Source organism: Cryptotermes secundus, unplaced genomic scaffold (genome assembly GCF_002891405.2).
Source record: "Cryptotermes secundus unplaced genomic scaffold, Csec_1.0 scaffold200, whole genome shotgun sequence".
NCBI classification, from domain to species: domain Eukaryota; kingdom Metazoa; phylum Arthropoda; class Insecta; order Blattodea; family Kalotermitidae; genus Cryptotermes; species Cryptotermes secundus.
In genome coordinates this window covers 22,745-28,321 of record NW_019727788.1, presented here as the reverse complement: position 1 = coordinate 28,321, position 5,577 = coordinate 22,745, and positions in this window count along the sequence as shown.

Below are 5,577 nucleotides of genomic sequence, written 5' to 3'. Positions count from 1 at the left end.
GCCAACTGCCGTTTTAGAGGAATATGTTACCTCCATCTTCAGGGTCGACGAATGAAACAAGTAGAAATCAGCATGAAACAAGTAGGAAGTTCTGCTTGGCTTATTCCTCGACCCTGAAGATGGAGGTGATAAATTCCTCTAAAACGCTGGTTGACTTTCAACGAACTCTATGTCGTTATGTCCTAGGAAACAGAATTCTTTAGAAGTGACAAATCTGTCAGGGCAAGCAGAAAATAGGTGAATTTTCAACTCTTGTCCTTTGTTATTAATTCAGATCTCGTGGCACGATTATCGGTAAAAGAGCTGACAGCTTCTGGCTAAGACGAAATGTCACTGAAGCGAACTTTAGAAAGGTCGGGCTGTTGACGTTCTGCTTTATTGATCTCAGACATGAGAACAAAACACTACCGCGAGGCAACGTGTGTTGTGTTAAATTAATGATTCAATTTCCTTGAACAGTCTCTTTCAGCTAATAAAACAACACAAACTTAAAACTAAATTAAAGAAACGTTTCGAGAACCTCTGACTGTGACTTTCCTTCATATATTTCGTTTGTAGGCCTACACAGTGGTCGGTGAAAGAAGATGTCAAAAAATAAAGGTGTTCTCATGCTTAATTAATTAACTAAGCACTGTGCCATGAAGACATAGGGGAGTAGAAGTATAGCTCCACCACTCTTAACTTCGACCCTAGATGGAAGTGAGTGGTCAGCTACACGCCCCGGCCGCTTCAACAACCGGGAAAGACCACCCGGTACACATTGTATACGAGGCTGGGTGGGCGTCAGAGCCAGTCTGAACGTTGTGTTGAAAAATCTCTTGCGCCTGCCGGAAATCGAACTTGGCCGTCCAGCCCGTAACCCATCGCTATACCGACTGAGCTACCGCGGCTCCCGATGGTAGACAAACAAATCTTCATTTGGGTGTAGGCATTAGTGACCTACTTGTGAGCAATATTTCTCCTATTATGAATTTACGATGTTTCAAATTGACAGTTATACTCCAAATTATTACATAGTAGCTATAATTGTAATTCTGAAAGCATTACAATATAAGAAGTCTATTGAAAGTCAACCGACGTTTCGAAGCTACATGTCTACCCATTCAGGGTCAAAGAATAAACCAAGTAAGGAAACAAATTTGCTTGCTACTTGCCTCTCGCTGGTTTCTTGGTTGGCTTATTTCGACCTTGAAGATGGAAACGGCATGTTCCTCCGAAAGATCAATTGACTTTCAACAGACTACACGGCGTTATATCCCAGAAAATATAAATCTTCATAACCACTGCTGTGAGAACATCAAATCCTACAAGTGGTTTAGTTATATAAAAAATGGTTTTATAGATTTCACATGAATTGCTTGCTATTATTGTACGTTATGCAAAGAACTACTTTAAGAAATCGAATATTTTTCGAATATCTATCACTACTTTTATTTCAGTGAGCTACGACCACAGATATTCAAGGGTCTGCTATATTAGTTTTCTTTATGACAGAGATATATATATACACAAAGTGTACAATCTAGTGAGATCCTCTTTAATATTATCCTCTGGTTATGACTAGTCTCTTCGAATGGTTTCTTCACCCCAATTACAAAACCAAGGTGACCGAGTTATTATGTACGTCACCTCCATCAGTTGTAAGATCTGTGTGGCCTACGTTGGCAAGGCATGCAGCATGCATTCATATAAGGTTTTGGTTGGGAAGCGAGAAGGAAAAGGGCTACTATGAAGAAATACACGTAGATTGGAGGATGACATTCAAATGGATCGTAGAAGAATAGAATTGTGTGATATGGGCTGAATTCATCTGGCTCATGAGAGGTGCTAATGGAAGGCTCTTGTGAACACGGTAATGAACCCTCGGGTTCCGTAAAATGTGGGTAGATTCTTAAGCAGATGAGGGTCTAAGGAAGAACTCAGCTTCATGGATGTAGTTAGTTAGTTAGTTAGGTAGGTACCTGCACCTGGCATATCTGTTTCAGTAAGTAAAACAGCTTATTCCCGCTTCATAATTTGATGTGATGTTTTGTGCAGAATGTTAGTCTATTTTATGGTAATTAATTTACCGTTTAGTTTTCATGGAACAGTGCTAAAGAATATAACCTCATTTCCTCTAAAAAGGAAACAAAAAGTAACCATCAACAAGAACAGATTCATGTTGGTTTGTACAAGGAAACTGCAGCTAGCGAGCCGTGATATTTCTCGACGTTGCTGCAATGCCAACACCACACGAGTAGCGATCTAAGTGGCAGTGATTTATGAAGAATCAGATAAAATCTGATGCCAATTCTCATTTTTTTGTCTGAAACGAATTGCACTGTTTAGTTCATATATTCAGAGATAAGAGAAGGAAGAGAACCTAAGCAACCATAATTCATTTCTTGAAATGGTTCAGTTAAGGAAACATTCTGAATCCTGTGTAAGATTAAGCTAAAAAGTGTTTAGCAGTAGGCATTTCTAATAGCAATAGTACCCTTTCCTTTAGCTGTATGTAGAAATAAAACTTCACCGACAGAAATACAGACAGCGGTTTTGACCTATTTGTCTTGTTTACATGAAAAGTTGGAGACTATTACTTTTTGTTCCTTATCTTTGGAACCGTGGAACGACGTCGTTTCACTACCGTATAATGAGGAGTCTCTCACTACAGTTCCGAAGCCGTGTTTGTACACATACTTCTTGGTTTCAGAAAGATAATTAATGAATGTCGTAAATGAGGTAAATGTAATTTGGTATTTTTTTTAATATGCTGCATAAAGAAGGTAACAAACTTTGTATGACTCTCCTTCGTGCTGAAGAGCAGCAGTAAAACTACAGCTTAATGTTGTTTGTAGGCAACATGTTCGCCGTGTTTTTTATTGTAGAAAAAATATTGTAAATACAAAAAAGGCCTAGACAATGCCCATCCGGCCTTCTGTAGCACATTCTTATAATTATCTTATTCTATAATAGCGGTAACCCAGCGATTTTTAATATGTATAGATCTTAGCTTAAATCTGAGAGTATACTGTTGATAATTAGTACAATTACTTCTTTCACTTTTCTTACATATCTGTTTTATATAAATATAGGAATGTTGTTTATGAAGTAAGAGACGCCTTGAAGAAATCATCTTTCTTCTAGCATTAAGAGTTCTATAACTGACTCTGGGTATTCTTTTCTGCTGTTCTCAGGCAAAATGTCCATCATTGCTGCCCGTTGGTCATCGTACAGTTTACAGTCCCAGAAGATATGTTCCTCCGTTTGCAGCCCATCACCACATTCGCATTCGGCCGTGGACACAATGTTAAATCTGTTTAGGCTTGCTTTAAGACTGGTGTGTCCCGCTCATACGGTTTATTGACACGAAGGCCCGGCGGTTCATTTTTATTTTTGTCACGAAAGCATTACTGCTGCCATCTCTACGCAGATGCGACAAGTATGATGCGTTAGGTATATTGTTATAGATTCCCGACTAGCAGCTGCGTAGAGATGACAGTAGCTGTATGCGCAGAAGACTGCGCATGTTTCCATTCCTGCTATACCAGTTGCCATGGGTTGCATCAGAGATTATGTTTACAGGAAAACAAAAAACTAAATTCACTAAGCCTGGTCTCACGGTTTATATTGGTCTTATTCTTAATACAGTATGGAAAGAGAATTCATGACGGTCATTATTAGATGATACCAAATCCCTTACATTCCGCTATAACGGAAACAGGAAGCCACACGGAAGAAGGTTACTGAGCATAAAAATGCTTAATTTTTCTCTAAACTTTAGTTCAAATATTTCACGTGAGTTTCGAATATTTTGTTGATTCTGTGTTAAAAGGCGAAGGACACTGTTCACTTTGTGCTACTTTTCGTTGCGAATGCGCGAAGAAATTGGAGTAAATGTGTCAATAGATAGTCACTATAAGATTCTGCTCCGGGGCTTGATGTATCAACTGACCCCTCCCTACACACGTAATTATGTGACCTGATAAAACTCTAGAAATTGAACTTAGCGCAAATTAATTGTCTGAAATTCTAATTGGTATTTAGGCAATCCTGGTTCAAAACTCGGTCCAAAGAGCAGATATTCAGACTGAGAACTTTTGTAGTGTACTAAGTGAGTATCTTAAAATAGAAATACCCGTTGACCTTCAGATGCTTTCTAAGTAATCACCCAGTCTCCAAGAAAACATCATTAAATAAACTAAGAGAGAAATGTTCCGATGACTATCTTTTTCAGTTGTTTCGTGATAGGGCGAAGGGAGCAAATCCATGTAATATTTATTACGCCACTTTCCTCCTTAAGTAGATGACGAAATTTTCTCACGGCCGGGGGTATCAGAAAGCTTTCAAGTGCTACACTCGCTGCTCTTAAAACATAACAACATGCAACCTGCCTGTCTTTTAATTCTTGGTAATGTAAGGGAAAACATAAGAGTCAAGAAATTGGATTCTAGAAGACGATATACCATTTTAAAAACTAACTCTTCTGCTTTACTTTGTTGGCGTACTTCGTTCATGGCCGATTACAGTAGCGGATTAAGGCATGAACTGTCTGCGCTTCCTTGAACGCTGAGATCGTGGGTTCGAATCCCACTCAAGGCATGAATGCCTGTCTGTGCGTTTATTGTTTTGTGTTGTTCTGTGTGTAGGTAGCTGCCTTGCGACATGCTGATCCCCCGTCCAAGGAGTCCTACTGACTGTGCATGGGATCAAGCAACTGAAAAAGCGGCCAAGACACAACAAAAGGCTGTAGAGCCACAGATAGATAGATAGATAGATAGATAGATAGATAGATAGATAGATAGATAGATAGATAGATAGATAGATAGATAGATAGAGTTCATTCGTGGAGAAATTAAATTAATATTCTGCGCTTTCACTCCTTTTCCCGAATATAAATTCTTATTGGATTGTGATCTCTTAATTTAATAAAATTAAGCATTCTTAATCTACACAAATTTAAACAATTAACAAATTAATTATCTTCATCCTGTACCCCATTCAACGCTGCATAACATTTGTACTTGATACGACGAAGTTAAATAGCGTAAAATCCTACCTAATTCCCACATTAAAACGATCTGGTCTTTAATTAATATTAAGTAATACTGTGCACGTTACGATTGTTAATGTTTGGTGGAGTTCTGTGGTCATGTCCCAGGTCAATGGATCTGCAGCTGAAATTCTCAAGAACGCTTGCTACTTTATGCTAATGCTGTCTGTATCTTCTACATGTGTAATTCATACTAGCTGGTAGCGTTGCTTTAGAGTTTCATTTTTCAAGTTTTCTTGCTCCAACCTATCGTGAGTGAAATACGGTCGGGGGACGTCAGAGTTTCCATGTTACGTCAGCTGTAATGAAACATAAGGGATAATAATAGGCATTAAGAGGAACATAAAAAGACGGCTGTTCTGGCACCTAACCAAGCAGAGAATATCAGTTCAGTCGCATCAAATGAAAGTGGAAGGAAAGTAAAATGAAAAAAGTAACTCACTTTCTTTGACCATGAACTCACTCATCCAAAATATCAAGATAAATTTTTGTCGTAAACTAGAGGAATAGAAGAAATGTGGCCTAAGGTGTACATGCTGAGAACA